We start from the raw sequence: 24,810 nt of genomic DNA, 5'->3' as shown, positions 1-24,810 counted from the left end.
TCACTGTGCTCACCAACCACCCTCTCTCTGGCCTCTTTTGCTTTGCTGAGAGAGCCTGTTGACGCTGAGAAAACATTCATAACCAAAAGCAACTTAACATAACAATACATAATAATAAACAAAACCCCCCAAGGCTAATAAACATCCATCCAAAAACCCGGACCCTGCAGTGACCCCTGTGTCCAACAGTCCCTCCCCATGATGGACCCCAGCAGCCCCCCTACCCACTGTGCCCCAACAACCTTTCCTTGTTGTTGTACAGCTCTCTGCACAGCTCTCCTTGTGCCCAGTCCCTGCAGTGCCCCTCCAAACCACTGCACCCCGCCAGCCTCTCCCTGTGCCCAGCCGAGCCATGCAGTGACCCCCACCTTTTGCGCTCCACCAGCCCCTCCCACCCACTGCACCATCCTTCCCTCCCTGTACCTATCCCAGTACCTGCAGAACACCCAGCCCACTGCATCCTGACAACCTCTCCCAGTGCCCAGTCCATTCAGGGCCCTCCACCCCTCTCCATGCCCAGGCCCTACAGTGCCCCCAACCCTTCCTGTGCCTGGACCCTGCAGCACCTCCCATTTGCTGCACCCTGCCAGCCCCACCCCATGCCTGCCCAGTCCTCACTATACTCCCCGCCCCTGTACCGTGCCAGTCCCTTCTTGTGCCCAGCTCCATCAGTGCCTCATACCCTCTGCCCCCCAACCCTTCACCATGCCCGGTGTCTGCAGCAGCTCCCACTCACCTCTCTCTGGTGGTGGGAAGGGTGAGGCGGCTTTACACAGCGCTCCAGATACCGGTTTTTGGATGGATGTTTGTTATTTTTCGCTTTGCTTCCCTTGTGCCCTTCCTCCCTTGTAGAGCATGTTAATTTTAGACAAACTGGGATCGCCTTCTGCCCTGGAACCAGTTCTGACCCGGCCCACAGTGGGGAGGGAACATGCCAAGCTAAGCCCTTCTTCCCACAGCAGAAAAACTAAGTAGGCTGATGCTGCAGGCTATGGGAAGCACATGTGATATGGATCTGGCAGCATGTCTATAAAGGGGGCAGCACCCAGGCCTTGCAGGGCTGCCTGACCCGTGCTGCTACAATAAGCAGCTAGACCTGTGCGGGGGTCCCTGAACTCTCCATCTGCCCCCACCAATGCTTTTCCTCTGACAGCTCCCATGGCCCCTGCCAGACATGGCTAATAGGGCAGTAGGGGATGCTCCTGTGAGAATACCCCTTCACTACAAGGCCAGGGTGCAGTGCTGCGAGCAGGGCCCCACAGGAAGCTGGAGGAGGAAGCGGTAAGCCAGGGCCCCGCAGGAACGGGGCCTAGCTTTGTGAACAGAGGGGCAGACAAGGTGCCCCCAGAGGGAGAGGCCTTTCCAAGAGGGCTGACAGGACCCCAAGGCTCAGCGGGGGCAAACCCTCAAAGGGTTGTGCCCCCATACCAGTTGCCAGATGCATGAGAGAGGCTTTGCACAGTGCTGCAGGGGCCAGGTGCTCTCCACCATCCTGGATGGGAGGGAACCAGGCAGCAGAGTTGCTACTGGCCATGCTGACGAGGCAGTGCTGCAGCAACTGTCAGGGACTGGGCCCCCACACTCCTTGCTCCCACCCCAAAAGCTGCAGTGCAGGGTCCCCCCAGGGTAGCCAGGAGGCACTGCTAGCACCAAGCCCACCTGCTCTGCAATGGACTGCACACGCCCTGAGCTGAAAGGGCGCGGGGTGTTTGAGAAGGCAGGAATTGGAGGGGCAGCAGGGATTCAGAGGGAACGAACTGGGGCTGCAGGATAACTGGGAAAGGAAACGGACAGACAAAGGAGTCCGTAGTTAAAGGGTAAAAGGTCCTGTAAAGAATCCTGGATCTTCCTTCACAGGGCTTCTCTCCAGAGCCGGCCCAAGCTATAGGCTGACCGGGCTACTGCCTGGGGCACCCCATTGTAGGGGCACCGTGCGGGGCTGCTGGGCCGGGCGGGGGTGGCGCAGCGCATGCGCCAGGCACCCGGGGTGGTGCCATGCATGTGCCGCGTGCACGCTGCATGCGTCACACTGCCACAGGCAGCGCCGCACTCCTGGGGCCCTGGGCGCCCGAATGGCTCAGGCCGGCCCTGCTTCCCTCTCTGCTGTAGGTCAGGTCATTTCCTCCTTCTTACATTTGACTCACAGTTAAACAGGGCCTCTCTCCTATCCCATGCTTCCTATCTTTCCTGAGATATCCTGTTGACGCTGGTGATATGATGATGTCACTCTGTCAGCCCACAGGAATTATTTTTTAATAAATATAGAGAGTTAAGACAGTCAGAAACAATCTAGGGCAAATTTGCAGGGCAGGACAATTAAATTAAAGACCCAAACTCTCAATCATGGCATCTTTTTACTAATTATTTAGATAAAATCGGATAGAAGCATTGGAAAACACTAATAAGGAAACACATAGTAGCTTTTATATTATATATATCTATGGACATATCCTATAAGCACACTTTTCCAAAAACACTGAGAGAATAAGACAGCATTTAAATTACGGAAAAATCAATCAATTATTTTAAACCAACTTTTATAATGCCTCTTTCAGGCTAAACAAATTATAAAGCTTAGCAAGATTCAGAATTGTTAATGGAATGCTACACTTTTTTAATGTTATTTACAATAAAGAATTATGCATACCGTAAAATGAAGCTGCTGACTGATATTTTCAAAAAAAATTGATTCCGTAAGACATGAAAAACTGCAATTGGTAAAAGTCCTTGATAAGGGTTCTACTATTTAACTGGACCTATCTATATCCTTGGAGTTCACCTCACTTTCACACTTGCTTGGGTGGAGCAATCTTAGAATGCAAAACAAAGACCTGTTTAAACTTCTACTACTGATTTCATAAATCAGAATAATGCACAAAATAACAAACAGTTCTTGCAAGTTTGCCCAATTGAAGCATGCCCACTGGAAAAAGAATCAGTTTTATTAACTGAAATGCAGAATACACATGATATGTAATTTACTTCATTAGTACAGAGGGGTGTTAACCTGTATCTGCAAAAATGAGGAATCCTGTGGCACCTCAAAGACTAACAGATTCATTAGGGCATAAGCTTTCATGGATAAAATCTACTTCATCGGATGTTACAGAAGCAGGAGTATATGCAAGGGAGAAGTTGCTTGTGTTAATGAAACTAATCAAGTCAGGATGAAAGTGGGTCGTTCACAGCATTTGGTGTGGAAATGTGAATATCCAGAGAAGAGAAATTGCCTTTGTAATGTGTTAACCAGTTGAGGTCCTTATTCAATCCTGAATTGATAGTGTTTCATTTCCAAATGAATTCCAGTTCTGCTGCTTCCCTTTTTTTGAAATTCTTTTGTAAAAGCATGGTTACTTTCAAATCCATAGGTGAATATCCAGGGAAGTTAAAGTGTTCCCTCACAGGTTTGTGTGTGTCACCATTCCCGATGTCTGATTTGTGTCCATTTATCCTTTAGTTGTAGAGACTGTCTAGTTTGGCCAATATACATGGTAGAGGAACATTGCACATGGATGAGCCCCTCATGGAGTGGCTTATGTAATTAGGTCCTGAGATGGTGGTGCTTGAATAGATATAGGAACAGAGTTGGCAACAGGGTGTGATGCAGAGATAGGTTCCTTGGTGTTGAGTGGCTGCTGGTAAGTATTTACTTCAGGTTGGGGGGCTATGTACAGACGAGAACCAACCTGTTTCCCAAAATCTGAGAGAGTGAGAGATCTTTTTCCTTGATTGGTTGTACATTATCAATGTTGTACTGGAGAGGTTTTAGATGGGGGGGGGGGAGAGGGGGCGGACTGTAGTTAATAACCAATGATGTTCCGTTATTTACCTTGTTGGGCCTGTCCTGAAGCAGGTGACTTCTGGATACTTGTCTGGCTCTGTTAATCTGTTTCTTCTCTTCCCCAGGTGGGTATTTAAGTTTTAAGAATGCTTGATAAAGATCCTATAGGTGTTTATCTCTATCTGAGCAAATCTGGTTGTATCTTAGAGCTTAGCTATAGAAAATGTATAATGTAATGAATCTGTGATGGAAGCTTTTTAAGCACGAGATCAGTTTTTTAATTAAGTGCAAGCAAAGTTCTACCTCAAACCCAAATACCCTTACCCTGTCTCCTTTGTGCTCCTTGCCCTGTCTCTCTCTGAGGCCCCACCCATGCTCACTCCATCTTCCCTCCTCCCCCATCCTCACTCACTTTCACCAGGCTAGGGCAGAGGGTTAGGGTGCAAGTTCTGGTCTTGGGTTAAGGGATTTAGAGTGTAAGGGACTCTGAACTGAGCTTGGGGCAGGCAGAGGGGTTTCAGGAGGGCATTCTAGGTGCAGGCTCTGGGAGGAAGTTTGGATGATGGGAGCTCAGAGCTAGAGCAGGGACTTTAGGTATAGGATGCAATTCATGACCTGGGTAGTGGTTCAGGATGCGGTATCCTGTTAGGCACTGTTTACCTCAGGTGGCTCCTGGGGGACAGTGCAGTGGGGCTAATGCAGGTTCACCTCTGCCCTACATGCAGGTTCACCTCTGCACACTCCCAAAAGCAGCTAACAAACTTGCTCTATCCTTATTCCTCTTGTGCCCCCTTTCTGCTCTGTAGAGATAAGATACAGGGTAGGAGAAGATGGCACCTTGACATCAGCATTCCCCACTCCCACCCCTGTCTTAGACAGCAAACAGGAGGCTTCTGGGGAAACAGCACCAAGGCAGAGGGCCAGAGATGCACAGCAGTGGGAGGAGGAACAGCTGAAGTGCTGGCAATTGATAGCTATGCGGCCAAACCAGTTAGGATCACCTGTCAGAGGTTCCAAGATCTACCAATAGATCCCGATCCACAGGTTGGTGATCACTGAGCTAGAGGCATGTAGGTAAGAACAGTGATCAGTAGATTGAACAAGTGGCAAAGAGTCACACTTCACTCTGCATTTCCAGATGACCAATTTTCTTTTCAACTGAAAAACCAATAGCATTTTTCTTTGAATGAATGCGTATAGCCATTATTAAAACAGACTAAAAATATTGCATTAATGTAACAATAATCCTTTAATTTTTTTTTACTTGCACCATCTAATGCAGAGTACATGAGAATTTAAAACTGTCTGCAGAATTATTTCTAGAACAAAGTGCTTCAATCATGTCTCTCTGACATTGTGTTACACTGAAGGTAAAGTTAGCATAAAGGAATGTAAGCAAACTTATCAAGTACAACTTTATTCATAAAATAAAAGGGCAAATAATTGATCTTTGCAATTTGAGTGTCTAAAATAGACAGACTGCTCTAAAATGAAGCCAGTACAGAAGAGCTGCTAGAATGCCTCTGACTGAGACTTAAAATTATCATGCATGTTTCAGGCACAATGGCCCTGAAAATGTATCAAACTGAAGGATCAGCTTTAAAAGCTTCAACAGGCACATTTAATCACATATTTGTTAATCTTGATGAATACAAAGGTACCAGTTTTCTGTGCTTTTTCAGAGGAGCATGAATCCTTTTTGTCGCTAAAACTACTGACAACATGTACATTGTAATTTAAAATAGTTGTCTATTAATTTGTTTTTTCCACTGTTTACATATTGGAGTAAGAAATTAACTCGACCTCTGGTAAACACCAATTTATAGCTTTCAAATTTATGTCAAAATGAGAGAAAACCTATTAAATACAACATTATGAAGAATAAGAAATAAGCTGACCTACCATACAGAGCCAAGTTATATAAGTCTACCTGCTAATCTTCTAGGTATTTAGAGTGTGGCCATCAATGCCTTCCTTATCACTCACAGTAACTTATTCTCCTCCTGAACATAGAGACAACTGATGCTATTTGCTAGTTTTGGTCCTCTCTATCAAATTGCATTTTAGTAATGACACGTGTAACAGTTAGGTAAGGCAGAATTGAATTTGTATAAATTCAATGGATTATATCTATGTTTATTTAAGAATTTACTTTTATTTTCACAGTTTCAGGAAGTGCAGAGAGGTCAGACGTTTTATAATAATGGATATATAGATAAAAAAGTAAAGCTTTACAGCCATTAAAACACAAATTACCAAAAATTAAAAAAGTAAATAGCTTTAAATCAGACTAAATAGCCTTAAATCAGATTAAGATAAATCAGCTCTTGAGCAGCATTTTTTTTACATTGCCTATCTGAATATTTTGATCCTTATCAATAGAAAAATTTGTCCTATTGTGTGTAGGATAAACATGAAATTAAAGAATTAAGATTTTGCTTAAGTTTGGTTAAGGATCTCTCTATATATTTTGTACAGAAGGCCTCAACCAGGAAGTAAAAAAAGAAGGCTGTGAGAATAAGTAGTAGAATCATAGAATCCTAGGTCTGGAAAAGACCTCAGGAGGTCATCGAGTCCAGCCACCTGCTCAAAGCAAAACCAATCCCAATTAAATCAACCCAGCCAGGGATTTGTCAAGCTGGGACTTAAAAACCTCTAGGGATGGAGATTCCACCACCTCCTTAGGTAACCCATTTCAGTACTTCACCACCCTCCTAGTGAAACAGTTTTCCCTAATATCCAACCGATATTGAGACCTCCCCCACTGTAACTTGAGACTACTGCTCCTTGTTCTGCCATCTGTCACTACTGAGAACAGCCTCTCTCCATCCTCTTTGGAATCTCCTTTCAGGAAGTTGAAGGTTTCTATCAAATCCCCCTCACTTTTCTCTTCTTCAGACTAAATAGCCCAAATCCCTCAGCCTCTCCTCGTAGGTCATGTGCTCCAGCCCCCTAATCATTTTAATTGCCCTCCGCTGGACCCTCGCCAGTGTATCCACATACTTTCTGTAGTGGGGGCCCCAGAACTGGACACAATACTCCAGATGTGGCCTCATCAGTGCTGAATAAAGGGGATTAATAACTTCTCTAGAGCTGCTGGAAATGCTCCTCCTAAGGCACCCTAATATGCCATTAGTCTTCTTGGCTACAAGGGCACACTGTTGCCAGCTTCGTATCCAGCTTCTCATCTACTGTAATCCCCTGGTCCTTTTCTGCCAAACTGCTACTTAGCCAGTCGGTCCCCAGCCACCCTATAGTGCATTTATCCAATCCATACTTCCTTAACTTTCAGGAAAGAATATTGTGGGAGACCGTATCAAAAGCTTTACTAGAGTCAAAGTATATCACATCCACTGATTTCCCCATGTCCACAGAGGCAGTTACCTCATCATAAAAGCTAATCAGATTGGTCAGGCATGACTTGCCCTTGATGAATCCATGGTGACCTCTCCTGATCACTTTCCCCTCTTCAAGTGCTTCAAAATGGATTCCTTGAGGATCCTCTCTATGATTTTAACTTGCAGTGTGTGATGGACATATGGGTCTAAAAGTAACTAATAAAATAAAGAGCTACAATAACAAGACAATGAAAAACTGTCTTTAATTGAAGCCCAGATCTTCCCCCTTCTGCTGGTAAAGCAGGGTTGTATTTTTTGGGAGGCAAGGGGGGGAAATAGAGGGAGAAATAGAAAAGGAAAGACCTTGGGAACATAGGCACTAACTCTGTGAGTGCTCTGATGCTAGAGCAATCATGGGGAAAAATTAGTAGGTACAGAGCCCTCACTGGCACAAATTTTCCCACAACCCTCATCTTCCCCTCAGAGCACTGACAGCCCTCCTCCTCCCTTCCAGCACTTCCAGAGCACCACAAACAGCTGATTTGCACCATTCAGGAAACTCTGGGAGGAAAGGAAGGAGAGAGGAAGGGGGAAGAATGGGCAATTAAGGATATTAAAAAGCATTTAATTAAGTAAACATATAACCACTGAAAATTTCAGTGGTTACATGGGGGGGGGGGAGGAGAGTTGGCTCCCCAGGAGCCAGTGCACAGGGGGAGCCAGCTTTTAAGCCAGCTCCCTACGCAGCTCCCTACGCACACTGGCTCCAGCCTGCCCCCGCCCCTGCACTGAATATTATCTGATTATTATAAATTTCTTACTAGTTAGGCTTTTTAGGCATCTTTAGAACAACCGTATAGCTATTAAATTATTAAATTAAATAAATTGTTATTAAATTCAAGGGAAATTATTATTAAATTAGTGTTTGCTGATTTTCCATCAATATTAATAATTTAAAATATGAATAATTCTGACCGTTAAATTGACTATTACTGATAATTACCAATCAAAATCAACTGCCAAGCCTAAAAACAATTATGAATAATGTGACTCTTGGTCTGGGGTGATGATTGTGGTACAGAGTTAAGGTTCCTGGAGTTAACATTCTTAACTTTCTCCTGTGTTGTCCCCCGTCTGCCTCATTTAGACTTTTATCTCCAGCTCTGCACTCCTCCTATCCTGTTTATGATGCAATTTGAAGTGGAGACAAACCTACACTAGACTCTGCTAATCGCAAGAAGAAGCAGAGGCAAAAGAAGACAAGAGATAAAGCTCTAAAAATTTAAAATTGTAAGTGAAAACCCCAAAATGGTACCAGCATTATAAATAATATAGCCCTTTACCAAGTACTTATTATGGATAATCATGAAGTATAGGTTACAACACATTATTCTTTTCAAATGCGTACATGCTTCCAAATGCATTGTTATGAACACGAACAAAAGAGATTACTCAATATACTGTCAATTCAGAAAAGAATCAGCTTTTCCTCTTCTTTGCTATAAATCCAGCTCTTTTCCTGCTGTCCTGTTCTTTTGGGCTTGAAGTACTCAGAGTCAATGTTCCTGTGGCTGTATACTTTACATCAAGTTTATCCAAAAGCAGGGCTTTTTCACCTAGTGGGCCCTTACTTTTCTATTAGACACCTTTGAATTGTATTTCATCAACAGGTCAAACACTTGTTCTATTCTCTCTGTTCAGATAATTTAGGTGATTCGTGGGTGGGCTTCTCATTTACTGTTTTCACCTAATAGTGTTTTGATTGGTTAAAGAGGAATCAATTATTTTTCCTATCAGTTATTTTCCTTGAGATTCCCTCTCTCTCATGTCTGTGGATTTTATATCCATTCTCTAATAGTTTCTGATCTCACTCTCAAGCCTATTTTCAATGTTTCTTTTGTCCTAAAGTCTTTCCTACTTTCCTTCTTCACACTTCCAAGTCCCCAGTCTTATCCTAGCCCAGTGCCAGTTTATCCACTAGTTCAGTATCTAGATGTGTCTCTTTCTCTAATAGTTTTTTCCAGCTGCCATTTTGGGGTGAATTCCAAACCCCATACCCAAATCAAGCTGCCCTACCATTGGCTGCCTCTTCCTCCATCCTCAGGATAGTCATACTGTGATGTTACATCATAGCTGCAGCAGGAGCCAGTGATAGCATTACATGTAGGCTCTGTGGCTTCAATAGTGAAGATTCACCTACCACAGATAAGGAAAAATTGAAAGCTTCAGGCTTATCAGACCACCCTGAACACCAAGGCTAAAGAACCTATACTGAGCCCATTACTGTGGGGTGGGGAGGCAATAAGCAGCCTGAAAGATGGACGCAGTACATCAGGCTTAACCCCTGGAAGGCCACCTGTGCTTTATTTACCTGTGCATCTGCAGGTATGACTGCTCACAGCTTCCACTGGCTGCAGATTCCCACTCTCAGCCAATGGGAGCTGTGGGAAGTGGTGTTTTTAGTTTTCCTTATTCAAGTTCTGCAACGGTGGAAAATTCTGAATGTATTTCAAACAGAAATGTTGATGAGTTCTCTGTACCCTTTTTCTGACAATAGTGTAACAATAAAACTTTTCTGTTTTGAGACGTATCCTTTATTCCAAAACTTCTGCGTTTGATGAAAAAGTAAACTGAACACAAACTATAAAATAGAACTGGTCTGGTGAAAATTAAACCAATAGATGTGGTTTTATTCCCCCTCTCAAACTATGTTTTTATTCGCAATATTTCAATCTGTAATCTACCTTGAAACAGCAGTCACAGATGTTTCATTCTATTCCCTGAATTTCCATCTGTGCTTGCCATAGGAACTGTGCTGTGACAGTTTTCTATTTTCTGCTTAAAATAAACACAGCTTGCTCCCCTGACATCTCACTGACCCCAAAGAGTGGAAAGAACTCTTTTCCTCCCTTCCTGCTTCCTTGTTGTAGGCCCTTTTGCTTTTATTGTTGGATGCTTCGCGTACACTGTTCTGTGAGAAAAGTGAATTATTAAGAGAGAGAGATTTCTACAAGTATTAATTAAATTGCATATACTATAACAAAGATCTGCTGCTGTTATTAGAAAAGAGAAAACATGCATTTATATTAACTTTTAATTTCAAAATATGAAACTAGAACAAAAAAATTTGTTGTTTTCTTCAGGATGTACTTAAAAGAGAGAAAGTGTTCTCTGCCCAACAGAATATCTGTGAATACCCATAATCAGCAAATCACTAAGCAAGTACTCAATGGCATTTTTGGTTAGCAAATTGTGCGCTTAAGTCTCACTTGCGGGGAACTTTAGCACATGCTTAAGTGTTTTGCTGAACCAGAGCCATAGAGCTTGACTCTGTAATCACATTCAGAGGTAGTCCTTACTCATAAGCAGTCTGACTCTAGTCAATGAGATTTGCAGGTTCAAACAGTCTTTTTTTTCTTGTTATGGATATATGGATAGTTTCCCAGATGCAAAGTCACTGTCTAAGAATCACAACATTTTCTACACAATAAAAATTTACAAATAAGCAAAACCAAAATACTCCTACCCCTTCCTTGGTCCTATTATGAGGCAGAGTGGTGAACCTCCAGTCCTCAAGGTTAGCTGCCAATGAGCTGCCAGAAGCTTTGTTTACCTGAGCATCCACAGGCACAGCCATTCCCAGCTCCCTGCTAATGCTCTCATTCCTGGCCAATGGGACCTTAAGGAAGCACTGCAGACCAAGGCACCACTTCCTACGGTTCCCACTTGCCAGGAACTGCGAACCGTGTCCACTGGGAGCTGTGGGGCACTGTGCCTGTGGTAAACAAAGAATCTGGCACCCCACCACTGCTAACCCTGATAAACCAGATCCAGCCAGAGTTTCAGAAGGTTCACCAACCCGTATAAGGAAAAAAGTCAAATGTAAATATCTATATCATATTTATGTATACTGAATACGGAAGCAGTGGTTAATGTGGAATTCATGAATTTTTTAATAAAAAAATTATCTAAAAAAAATCAATGTGAAATCATATGCCTTTGCACTGAATATAAATGCCTACACAATGAATTTACAAAACTGACTATCATATATAACAGTGAACTAGCAAAACTGTCAAGAGTATTTACCCACTCATACACAATAAACACTGCTCATCTGCTCTTATCAAGAAAATAAAAGCTTTAATGATATTTTTGTCCCCATGAAATAAATACCTACAACTCTCATACCTTTGTTGAGTGAGTGAGTAGAATTTAGTATGACTGCTTTACAAAAGAATTCTGAGAGAAGGGGCACAACAGAGGAAAAGGTGAGTAGTCTGAGATCACAAAAAGAGAAGACAAGTTATTTTTGAAAAGAGAAGAAAGAATGATGGGCACTAGACTATACTTTCTTTAAAAAAAAAAAGATGCTAGTAATAAAATCTTAAGTTCTAATTTCTTCCACTGCAATTAATTTTAATTTTGACCTTAAAAGATCCATCTGACCTTAAAAGATCCATCTTCTGTTAGAAAAAACAACTCAACCAGTATATTAGCTTAGTCCTTTCGTGCTCCCAATCATACCTGGCTACTATTCATGCCAAACATTCTAACAATGACAGCATAAATGTTGCATAAGTCACCTGAACTAGATTTAAACATACTGTATTCATTTCACTAAGGGCAACAACTTATCCTTTCTATGAGGAAAAAAGCTGGTGTCTTCCATTCACTCTATTAGTCAGTCTCTGTAACTGAATTTAAAGTACTACATTTCACATAAGCTTGTTTAAATAATGTAAAGAATACTTTCTAACTTATGTTCTGTTATTTTGAATTGGTTACAAGCCAATACCGAGGGCTTGTCAATACTGCATGTTGATCGGCGCAGCGGCATCAATTTAGCTGGTCTGGTGAAGACATGATGAGTCAAAGGGAGCTCGTTCTCCTGTCAACTTCAGTATTCCACCTTCCCAAGAGGCAGAAGGTAAGCCAGAGGGAAAGCATCTCCCCTTGACACAGTACAGCGTAGACACCGCATTAGATTGATGTCTGTTACATCACTCGAAGGACAGGGTGTGTTTTTTCATTCCCAAGTGACTTAATTTACATCATCGTAAGCTGTAGTGTAGACAATGTTTGTGAGAAGCTTGAATGAGAATCAAATATGCTGTGAAAGAAACCTAGAAATACTGGAGGAAAGCAGAAGTAGTAAGGATGAAAAACACAAATTTAAGCTCCCTGTTTGGTGCAGATTGGTATTATATTTAATCTGCTTTGACATCTCTGGTGTGGGTTTTTTGAAAGTGACAAGGGTAGCGCCTAGGATGTACATGGAGAGAAGATGATAGATTTATGTGATAGAAATTTATGTGTCATTCATAGAAGGTATTTTCAAAGATACATCACTGAGATCTGACATCTTGTTTGCCTCTTATAGAACGGTCTCATAGACTCATAGACTATAAGGTCAGAAGGGACCATTATGATCATCTAGTCTGACCCCCTGCACAGTGCAAGCCACAGAATCTCACCCACCCCTCCCAGAATAATCCTCTCACTTATATCTCAGATATTGAAGCCTTCAAATACTTTGAAGACCCCAAGATGCAGAGAATCCTCTAGCTGTGATCTGTACCCCATGCTACAGAGCAAGGCGAAAAACCTCCAGGGTCTCTGCCAATCTACCCTGGAGGAAAATTCCTTCCCGACCCCAAATATGGCGATCAGCTAAACCCTGAGCATGTGGGCAAGACTCACCAGCCAGACACCCAGAAAGTTCTCTATAGTAACTCCTATCATCCCTCCATTGACCTATTCCCACTGATAATGAATGGACAATTAGTTACCAAGATCATGTTATCTCATCAAACCATCCCCTTCATAAACCCATCTAGTTTAATCTTGAAACCAGATAGATCTTTTGCCCCCACTACTTCCCTTGGAAGGCCGTTCCAGAACCTCACTCCTCTAATGGTTAGAAACCTTCATCTAATCTCAAGTCTAAACTTTCTACTAGCCAGCTTATATCCATTTGTTCTTGTGTCCACATTGGTATTAAGCTTAAATAATTCCTCTCCCTCCCTGCTATTTATCCCTCTAATATATTTAAAAAGTGCAATCATGTCCCCTCTCAGCCTTCTTTTGATTAAGGTAAACAAGCCAAGCTCCTTGAGTCTCCTTCCATAAGACAGGTTTTCCATTCCTCGGATCATCCTAGTGGCCCTTCTTTGTACCTGTTCCAGTTTGAATTCATCCTTCTTAAACATGGGAGACCAGAACTGCACACAGTATTCCAAATGGGGTCTCACCAATGCCTTGTATAATGGCACTAACACCTCCTTTTCCCTACTGGAAATACCTCGCCTAATACATCCCAAGATCGTATTAGCCTTTTTCACGGCCATGTCACAATGGCGGCTCATAGTCATTTTATAATCAACCAGGACTCCGAGGTCCTTCTCCTCCTCCGTTACTTCCAACTGATGTGTCCCCAGCTTATAACTAAAATTCTTGTTATTAATCCCTAAATGCATAACCTTACACTTCTCACTATTAAATTTCATCCTATTGCTATCACTCCAATTTACAAGATCATCCAGATCTTTCTGTATGATATCCCGATCCTTTTCTGAATTGGCAATAGCTCCCAGCTTTGTGTCATCCGCAAATTTTATTAGGACACTTCCACTTTTGGTGCCAAGATCAGCAATAAAAAGATTAAATAAAATTGGCCCCAAAACTGATCCCTGAGGAACTCCGCTAGTAACCTTCCTCCAACCCGACAGTTCACCCTTCAATATGACCCGCTGTAGTCTCCCCTTTAACCAGTTGCTTATCCACCTCTCAACTTTCATATTCAAGTCCTTTTGGGTTGAACAAGCTCAAGGAATTTTTGCAGGAGCTATACAGGGAGGTTAAAGCACTCAATGTATTTTTCATATACCAAGGGTTGTTCCAGTACGACATACAGTAATGATGCACCAACAGAACTGATCCTTACTAATTCAGATTGTGTTAACATACTTCAACCTACAGTAAATATCCCACCCACCCTTTTCAGTTGTTTCTCATACTCAAAACATTAACATATTTCTATATTACCAATCGGGGTGAGGGAACGGGGGTTGTGGTGACACCCCCTGGCTTTAAGTGGCTTCCATCACATACAGGGTTTACAATTTCATTAAATGTCTTTCAGCACCGTCAAAAATTATTCCAGTGCCACTGTTACCAATATGATCAATCCCTTCTACAGTAATAAGTATCACCTTAGTAAAACTTTCACTTCTTGCCAGCTCAAAAAATGAAAAATTACCAAATAGTATCACACATTAATTCAGATTACTCAGTGGGTTGATTTTTTTAAAAGCATAACAGAAAAAAATAAAAACAACAAAAAACCTGTGCTTTCTCCACTGATAAAACAAACCTAAACAGTTAGATAAGGTAAGATAGGAAAACAACTGAAATAAGTTTATCTCCAACACTAGCAGCAAATCACAGAAACAGAATGGGTAGACCTTAAAAAACAAAACAAAAAGTGTTTCTAAAACACAATACTTTAAATCTGACATATTCTTACTTATGTTAACAATACCACTACAGATTTCTAAAAATAACAAAGTCATGTGACACCTTAGAGACTAACAAATTTATTAGGTCATAAGCTTTCATGGGTAATACCCACTTCATCAAATGAGTTGGAGTTGAAATTACAGAATCCAGTGTGTGTGCGTGTGTGTATACAGGCAGTCCCCGAGTTACGCGGATCCGACTTATGTCGGATCCGCAGTTACGAACGGGGATTTTCTCGCCCCGGAGGACTGGAATGGCGGGACACCTGGTCCCGCCGCCCGCCGCCCGCCTCCTCCGGGGCGAGAAAAGCTGCTCCCCGTCTCCCTGGTCTGCTGGGGGAGCCAGCAGACCAGGGAGACGGGGAGCAAAGCGGCGGAGGACCCGGGCCGGACCCGCGGCGCTGATCTGGAAGCGCCGCGGGTCCGGCCCCAGGTCTTCCACCGCTTTGCTCAGTGTCTCCCTGGTCTGCAGACCAGGGAGACGCTGAGCAAAGTGGTGGAGGACCCAGGGCCAGACCCGCGGCACTTCCAGCTGGATCAGGGAGACGCTGAGCAAAGTGGCGGAGGACCCGGGCCGGACCGCGGCGCTGATCTGGAAGCGCCGCGGTCCGGCCCAGGTCCTCCGCCGCTTTGCTCCGCGTCTCCCTGGTCTGCTGGGGGGGGGGGGGACGCAGCTAGTGCCCCCCCCCCAGCAGACCAGGGAAACGTGGAGCAAAGCCCGGGGCCTGTGGTAGAGCAGGTGGGGCGCTGCCTGTTGGTCCCGCAGCACCGCTCCTTGGCACTACTGGACCAACCCGACAGCACCCCAGCTGTTCTGCCCCAGGCGTCCTGATTCAGCCGCTGCTGATCAGTTTCAGCAGCGGCTGAATCAGGACGCCTGGGGCAGAGCAGCTGGGGTGCTGCTGGGTTGGTCCAGTAGCGCCGAGGAGCGGCCGTGTTACTGGACCAACCCATCAGCACCCGAGCTGCTCTGCCCCAGGCGTCCCCAAGTCAGCCGCTGCTGAAACTGACCAGCGGCCGACTACAGGAAGCCCGAGGCAGAGTTTCTCTGCCCCGGGCTTCCTGGAATCAGCTGCTGATCAGTTTCAGCAGTAGCTGACTTGGGGACACCTGGGGTTCTTAAGTTGAATCTGTATGTAAGTCGGAATTGGTGTCCAGATTCAGCCGCTGTTGAAACTGATCAGTTTTCAGCAGCGGCTGAATCTGGATGCCAGTTCCGACTTACATACAGATTCAACTTAACAAACCTACAGTCCCTATCGTGTACGTAACCCGGGGACTGCCTGTATTTTTATATATATATACATATATATATATATATATATATATATATATATATATATATATATATATAACAGCAAAAGAAATTACCTGTCAATGGTAGGATCAATGTTAATGAAGCTAATTAAGTCAAGCTGGTTGTGTCTCATTCATAGCATGTGACGTGTAAATGTGAACATTAAAGGCGGGGATTTTGTTTTTGTAGTGTGCTAACCAGTTAAGCTCTTTACTCGAAGCGTAAGCTACTAGTGTTGAACTTGTAAATGAACTCCAGTTCAGATGTCTCCCTTTGTAATGGATGATACAATTCTTTTGTGGAAGAATGCCTACTTTTAAATCCATTATTGAGGGTCAGGGAGATGAACATACATAAACCTGTAGGGAAACATTTGATCATTCCTGATGCCTGATTTGTGTCCACTAATCACTTCATTAACACTGATCTTACAATTAACATGTAACTTCCTTTGCTGTTATATATACCCTGGATTCTGTAATTTCCACTCCAATGCATCTGATGAAGTGGGTTTTACCCACGAAAGCTCATGACCTAATAAATTTGTTAGTCTCTAAGGTATCACATGACAGCTCGCTGTTTTTAAAGTTACAGACTAACACGAGTTAGTCTAACACTCTCTTAGATTTTTAAAGTTATTTCCATTTATTTGTTATATATGTTGTGTGATTTCTCTCTCAAATGGGAAAAAATTTAGTAGTCACTTTTGTATCTTGTCAATTTTGCAGTCAAATTTATCTTCAGTGTCTCATGCACTAGCATGAATATTTTTTTAAAACGTTTTCAGACTTCAGAAAAACGTTTACACTGATCTTAGATTTCATAAAATATTTCAAATAATCTAAATATGATATAAAATTTAACATCAGAGAGTCACATTAAGGCAGTCTCTCTAGATAATTTAGGGTGTGTCTACACAGCAAACTTATTTCAGAATAACAGCCATTATTCCGAAATAACCATGTGAGTGTCTACACAGCAATTCTGTTATTTCAAAGTAATTTTGAAATAATGGACGGCTTATTCCAACTTCTGTAAACCTCATTCTACAAAGAATAACGCCTATTCTGAAATAACTATTTCAAAATAAGGTGTGTGTAGATGCTCCGCTTCTGCTATTTTGAAATAGCCCTTCACGAGGGCCATTCTAAGTTATTCCTACTGCGGCTCTAAATAAAGATAGCACATCTACATTAGGGAAGCCTTCCTCAGACTAATTTTGAGGCTTCCCCGCAGTGTAGATGTGATATTTCTAAATAAGTTATTTTGGAATAACTATTCCGGAATAGTTTATTCTGAAATAACTGCAGTGTAGACATAGCCTTATTTAATAAGACTCTTCCCAGTTCTACAACAGTACTTTCTGATCAAATTCACTATAACTGTACTGATATTTTGATTTATTCTCTCTTTAATAATACACACAGCTAATGGAAGTTTGAGTATTTGCTGAGTGAAAATAGATCATTTATAGTAAGTGTAAAGCTCAATTCACTGTTATACAAATATAATTGCATAGATTACATTTTTTAAACACAGCTAAAGTATTCAGCAGGAATAGTAATAACAATATCTCCTCCCCCCCCCCCCACACGGAAGCACACTTCCCTATGTGAAGTTTCTGCAGAGCATTAGATGATGGTGTCCAAATGTATTTGGCAAGTCCTTTAAATGCAATCTCTAAGTAGCTCTGTGTACCAGAATATAGCTATAAAATATTCCCAAAAGACATCCAACAACTTCTGGATTACTCGAGGAAACAACATTAACAGTGCTGATAATACTTCAACAACAGGCCAATATTAATTGCCGTAGCCAAAAAGAACCTGAAAAAAGCAACAATAGCCAAGGAGTGCATCTAATGCACTCACCACATTTGTTACTTGGTCACTTTCCCAAGAGAATGAAGTGGGAATTATTTTAACATATATCTAATACTTTATGTTATACGGATTAAACACAAAGAAAAAAATCCTTCCATGGCATAACTTCTTAAGAGACAAAGCACTAGAATTATCCATTAGCCAAAGGAGCGATACGAGAAGGACAGGGCGCATATAAACGATTTCTCACCTCCCGCTACAACGAAAGAGGAGAGGGGCACTGCGAGTTGTAGTCACTGCTGCCGCTGCTGGGGGACGCTCAGGGGGGTGGAAAGGGCACCCATCCGGGGCCCTCCACGTCCCAGAGGCGGGGGTAATGAGGGAACTCCGGCAGTTTCCCTTCCCTGGTTTCCAAGTCTCCCCTGCTGCTGCCCCATCGCGAGGCGGGGCTAGCACGAGCCTCGCAGGCCAGAAGGAAACAAACAAGCCCCTGCTGTTAGTGCCCGGGACCCCGGACTCCCCGCCCCGCGCCCAGGCCAGACCCAGGAGGGCGGCAGACAGGCAGGCGCGCTCGGTGCTGAGCAGAGGAGCTTTCATTCGCGTGCTTTGAACGCAGACCCCCTGCCCCACCCCAGCTGCGGTGAGGGGCCGCGGCGTTGGCATTCAACCCTCCCTCCGCTCTGCCTCGCGCAGCCCCTTCCCGCACCAACCTGTGCCACAATAGAGCCGCCGCTGGAGTCCGGGGATCGCCCGCCCCGCTCTGCTCTCCTCCAGCAGAGGCCAGGCCGCGGCAACACCGGGATGGCGTAGCGCATACATCCGACGCCAGCGCCGACTGCTGCAGGAGCGGCCTGTGTCGCCGGCGCCCCGCTCCGCGAGGAGGGCGGGGGTTGCTGGCCGCTGATACCGCCGGGCACACGCCGCTCCTGCTCCCAGGAGCTGCGAGGCGGCCGCAGCCTGGGGGGGCGGGAGGTAGGAGGGCAGAGGCCGGCGGTGGTGACTGCTCCGCTACCGCCACATCCTCAGCCCCGCGCGCCTGGGTCTCGCTGCGGCCGCGTCAGGCTCGGCGGTGGCGCCAGAGCCTCGCGCTGCCCCCGGCTCCTGTTCTGTGCTCCGAACCGGCGCCCGCTCCTGCTCCCCTTGCGGCTGCTGCTCGGGCTCGTGCTCCCCCTGCTGCTCCTACGAGCCGGGCTCCTGCTGCTGCTTGCGAGGAGGGTCGGGCAGAAGCTTGCTCCGTGCCAGCAGCGCTGGGGGCGGGTGCAGCTGGCCCGAACCTAGCCACACAGGAAGGACCGCGGCAGCAAAGGTCGGCTGCCACCCAGACGCCTCTGTCAGCTCCCGGGAGGCTGGCTTGGCCTCCCGCTCGCACTGCTGCCTGGGGGGGGCGGGCGGTGAGCCGATAAACGAGAGGATACTACTCACCCCGAAATCTGGCTCTGAGGCAACGCAGAGACCTCCCCTCGTTGGGTCGCAGCTTCTCGCCAAGGCTTGGGACTGTCTGATAGCAGCGGGAGGGGTAGTGTAAATCAGGCCCCCTATTGGCCGCTTATGGCCGCCCCTGTCACTTACAAATACTACCCTCCAAACAGGCTACATGGCGAGAGACATCAGACTCGCACACAAAAAAAAAAGCCTCTTTAAAATAATCAACCTAATATCTGCCTCAGAAGCCATATACTCATCAAGATCCAAGAGAGGAAAAACACCTCAAAAAAGAGAAATTCCGAAATCAGAAGGAAGGTGGCAGGGAAGCTGGACCAGAATCCTGTGCAAGGCAGTGGCTTCAGAGAAGCAAAATTAAAAGATGATTAGCTTTCTCTAATCACAGTCTACAGACAGCATTCTCACTCCTGGAGAGACCTCAGGAAGATACTGAGGGGAAATGAGAGCACATTTGCAAAAAGACACTAATAAGAACAACAATACTGTAGTACTAGGAAAGCAAGAGGGTTAAGATGTTTCCCAAACTCACTAACAGGTTCCATTCAGAAAAGTTCCATTCTCCCCCACTGCACCCCCCAAGAAAAGGTTACCTAGTGAAAATAAGAGATTCCTGCCAAAAGCCCAGAAAATAAAATCACTCAAATCAACCCTTTCTCCTACCTCCATCCCCCAATTTCTTTATGATAGGACGGCCTGGCCTCCCCTGCCTTGAAACGTTCTGTAGAAGCAAATGGATGTCTGTCTGAAGTTCAAAACCAACATGTAGCTGCTTTGTAGATGTTTGTATTGGAAATGTTTATAAGACACATATGGTTTGCAGGCCTACCTTTAGTCTTATAAACCTTGTAACTTTCCAGCTTTATGCCAGTCAACTCACGACAGAGTTAAACATGACAGGACTTCTATTTAGATATGGTTGTTTTGGTAATACTATTTTCCAATCACCCAGTGTCAAGAGAAATTAAAAGATGAATCTGAAACTAGTCTGGTTCAAATAGAAATCCAAGAACTTCGTAGCATCAGTGATAAGGAGGAAGGCCTCTCTGGGATTGGCATTGAAAGAATGATAGGATTATAGACCAATAATGGTGGCACTTCAAAACCATCCTTGGAAAGGAATCTCCAATGAGTCCACAGCCCCTGTTTATCCTTGTAAAATATGATCAAATATAGGTTAGGCACTACTGCCAGGTGTTTATTCAATCTGCAGGCTGAGAGGAACTTCCCTGTAAAAAAATTAAGTTCACAGGAAGTAAATGAGTCAGAAAAAAGCTTACATCTTCTTTATCAGGACCTCATGAATGTACCAAGGGCTTGTTATAATCAAGCTTTCCAAAATGTCAACACTGACATTGAAATCTGACAATATGGGGTTATAATGATACTGATTTGCCTTTGATTATTTCATGACGGGTCAAAATAACTGCCAAATGTGCCTAGATGACTAGATAAAATTACACTCAGACACACGAGAAAGGTGCTGAAACAGTTTTTGTGCAGGGCATATAAAATGATGCACTTAATCTTGATTACACCACACAAAAATATTTTCCATTTGGAGAGGTAGATCTTTCTGGTAAATGGTACCTGAGAATAAAATACCAGAGGCACACAATCAACCTTCCCAGAGAAATCATGCTTATTGATGCCAGGAGCCAAAGCATTGCATAGAAGGCTCCTGCATCGCAATGTAGAAAGATTAGCTGATTCAGATCAAGTGTCCAAGGCTAAACTGATACCACGATGGGATTAGAATTGGATATTTGCAACAGAATTCAGAAATATAACTATCAGGACCGCTATGATAGTTACTCTTTGTCTCTCATGTACTTTGCTAGAACTGTTGAGAGAGGGACTAGTGAATCAGTGTACAGGAAACTTCTTCCCCAGTGGATAGAGAAATAATGTCTGCTAATACAATTGTTTTGAAGCCATGATCAGACTATTGATAGCTTCTTCAGATGACTGGCAGAGATCCATCTCCTACGAGGTGATTCTGATGTGCCATTCCCTGATCCAGAGACCACTTGTCATAGATCGGTTCAATCTGTGTTCATGTTCTTCCTTTCTAAATAAGTAGCAATGAGTGTGGGGCAGAGCTCACTTCCTACTCTTGCTGTGGGTCCCAGAACAAAAGATGTGTGCAGTCCAGTGTGCCATTGGTTGTTTATGTGCAGCATAGGGGCTGACATTCCTTTTGAAACACTTTTTGGGATACAGGCAGTCCCCGACTTACGTGGATCCGACTTATGTCGGATCCGCACTTACGAACGGGGCTTTTCTCGCCCCCGTGTCCTCCGGGGCGAGAAAAGCTTCTCCCGGTCTCCCTGGTCTGCTGGGGGGGTCCAGCAAAGCCGCTGGACCCCCCAGCAGTCCAGGGACACCCGAGCAAAGCCACCGCCTGGGCAGCTTTGCTCGTTTGCCCAGGAGCAAAGCCGCCCAGGCAGCGGCTGGGCGGCTTTGCTCCTGTCCCCCTGGTCTGCTGGGGGGGTCCAGCAAAGCCGCTGGACCCCCCCAGCAGACATGGGACACCCGAGCAAAGCCACCGCCTGGGCAGCTTTACAAGCAAAGCCTCCCAGGCGGCGGCTTTGCTCGGGTGTCCCTGGTCTGCTGGGGGGGTCCAGCGGCTTTGCTGGACCCCCCCCCCAGTAGACCAGGGGGACAGGAGCAAAGCCGCCCAGGCGGCGGGGGTCCCGCCTCCTGGGCAGCTTTGCTAGGGTCTCCCTGGTCTGCTGGGGGGGAAGGGGGCGCAGCTAGTGTGCCCCCCCCCCCCCAGCAGACCAGGCTTTTGTTGCGGGACGCCTCGGGTAGAGCAGCTGGGGTGCTGCCGAGTTGGTCCTGTGGGAACCTACCGGGCAGCGCCCCAGCTGTTCTGTCCCAGGCTCCAGATTCAGCAGCTGTTGAAACTGATCAGGCTGATTCCAGGAAGCTGGGGGCAGAGCAACTCTGCCTCCAGCTTCCTGTAGCCAGCCCCTGGTCAGTTTCAGTGGCAGCAGCTGAATCTGGAGCCAGTTCCGACTTACATACAAATTCAACTTAAGAACAAACCTATAGTCCCTATCTTGTACGTAACCCAGGGACTGCCTGTACCAGCTTTTTGAAGGTCCTTATTATGTACAGAAAACTGCCCTCACCTCTAGGACATTCTGTGGAATTGCTATACTTAGAGTGATTAAGTTCCTTGGTTATGGAGTTCCTCTGCATGGATTCATCTAAGATTGGATGCACCGTAGACATGACAATCAAAATGGGCGGTGTGTGGAACATCATCACTAGTTACATATTAGTCCCATCAGCCAAATGGCATGTCTGTACTTACCAGAACATCAGTGCTCCAGAGGTCCATCTTCTGACATTTGATTTAGTGGATCTAGTATAGACTTGTGAGGGCAGCTCCTGCTGGCGTCCAGTACTCCTCCTTTTGTGAGTAGGAATGAAAGCCAATGGGAGCATTTGCTCCCATCAGCGTCCCAAAATGTGGATGCTACCAAGTCTTGACTTAAGGTAAGCCAACTCCAACTATGCATCTTGCATAGCTGGAGTTGCATACCTTATAGATTTTTTAATAGATGTTAACTCAGAATCAGCATATCAGCATGTGGTATTGGACAGCTTTTATAACAAGGGAGGAGTGCTAGTATCTATCTTTGTGTTGAGTTACTCTAGGCATGTAATTGCAATCAGAAATGTCTTCCATCTTATCTAAGCCCAACAGCAATTCTCATCAGCCTGATCTTCTTCATACTCCTCCTCAAGAGGCTGGAATTGTCTAAGCAAAAAAGAGATCTCAAAAATGAGACGTGTGAGTCGGGGAGAAAAAGAATTTAATCAGGAACATGTAATCAACTGTAAAAAACAGCAGAGAGGTCAAGGAAGATAAAGATGAAATGCAAGCCTCTATATTTCATCAGAAGACATTAGAGACCTTGGAGTAAATAGTTTTAGTTAAGAGAACTGACATATTATTTTGATCACAAGTGTGCAATATTTCAAAAAACAAAAAAAAAAGTCAAATGAGACAGGTACAAGACAAGAAATATGTTAAAAATTGTATCAAATGCTATAGAAAAAGTCCACAGAATGAATGCCACAGACAGAGAAATGTAAAAAACAAATAAAGAAAAAACCTAGGCCTGTAATTGCTACCATTTATAAAAAGCAAATGTAATTTACAGATTGTTGACATACTACAAAAATAAAACCAAGAGAGATTATAGAAAATAAAATACTGCAAAGTATTATGGCTAGTCAGGAAGTAAAGATACGTCAAATTCCAACATCTGAATCCAGTAAATAACCAATAATCTTATTTATATCTAGCATCTTTTGTCCTTATTAGGAAAACTTAACAGCAGGAATTAATTCAATCTTCCAAGCTTTCTTGGGGGCAGCAACAGAACTAGATCATTCACAGGGTGATAGATATACTCAACCTCTCCCATGGAGCTACTGGAAATCGCTTTCTTCACATATCATTCTCTGGTAGCAATCCTCCCAACTGATTCTAGGCTCCAACTGCCATGGAACCTTCTCCCGAGACTCTGTGACATCAATGACAAACATCATCTACTGTTCTTCAGTGCTTTGGCCCAGCCTACTTTTAAGTTATTTGAGTTTTGGGGATTACTACCATATCTGTTGAAGGAATATTTCATAGCTAGAAACTATTTCCTAACTAGCAGGTGAGGCCTGTCGTTGACCGGATAAAGTCATTTTACATAGATTACACTTTTAGGAAACTTCAAGAAATTAAATATATGTAATAGAATTTTTTATTAATGTACTTGCAAAAGGGAAGTAAAAGAACAGTTTTAAATGTGTAAGATTTCAACTTCAAATATCATTCATTTTATTGAATAATACATAGTAAATTTACATACTTAGTAAATTTGAATCAGAAACTTGTAAAGCTTTCATTATTCTTTCCGTAAACTAATTTGAATTATTTTTTGATTTGTATCAGTAAATATTTTTTTGCACTAAAATGACAGTTGAACAGGTGACTCAATTGTAATTTTGTTAGCAAATATTTTTTATAAACTCTAATTAGTGTGGGATTCCTGACTTTTTTTCATTTGAAAAACAAAAATAATTATTTAAACCTTCCATCCAACATATTCTGGGTCAAAAAGTAGTCCCTTCAGCTAATTTAAGTGGCAGGATTGTTTATGCAAATTTTGGTATCTGTAGGTAATAGCAAAGTATGACTTTATTTTGCACAAACAAACCCACAAACAATCAAACTCTTCAAAATATATAGCAGATATTCTGTATTTTTTGTACACTTTCACGCTGCTGTTCCACATTATACTTACAGCACCATTTCTGCTCTTATAATGTCTTGATATCTGAAATATCTGTAGATAATTATATTCCCACACTAAATCTTTGTTCATCATTTAGGCAAATTATACATATTTATGACTACTAATATTTTCTCATAATCAAATATCTTTTGTGTCTCAATTTTTTGCTCTTCTCTAAATTCCTTCAGCGTTTTCAACACCTTTATGCTATTGATGGAACAGAATATTTGAGGTGCATTTTCATCAGTATCATAAGGAAATTACTATTGTCAATTTATTCTATGTTCCAATGCCCCCAAATC

General features: G+C 43.8%; 1 protein-coding gene across 6 annotated transcripts in view; it reads right to left on the bottom strand.

Moving 5' to 3' along the window:
• FAM135A (family with sequence similarity 135 member A) overlaps positions 1 to 23,683 on the bottom strand; it is a 134,476-nt gene extending 110,793 nt beyond the window's left edge. The window contains exon 1 of one of the 6 annotated variants that reach the window (XM_025186756.3): positions 23,636 to 23,683. The gene's annotated coding sequence lies outside the window, so the exon portion shown is untranslated. Of the gene's footprint in view, positions 1 to 18,009; positions 18,364 to 18,469; positions 19,071 to 19,181; positions 19,300 to 23,635 lie in introns of those variants that run through there. The other 5 variants (XM_006127228.5, XM_025186759.3, XM_014575568.4 and 2 more) reach the window with 5 other exon arrangements.
• Positions 23,684 to 24,810: the final 1,127 nt, after the last annotated feature.

This window comes from Pelodiscus sinensis, chromosome 3, assembly GCF_052426305.1.
Source record: "Pelodiscus sinensis isolate ZL-2025 chromosome 3, ASM5242630v1, whole genome shotgun sequence".
In the NCBI taxonomy this organism is placed as follows: domain Eukaryota; kingdom Metazoa; phylum Chordata; order Testudines; family Trionychidae; genus Pelodiscus; species Pelodiscus sinensis.
The sequence above is the reverse complement of the archived record's forward strand: the minus strand, read 5'-3'. Positions and strand labels throughout refer to the sequence as shown.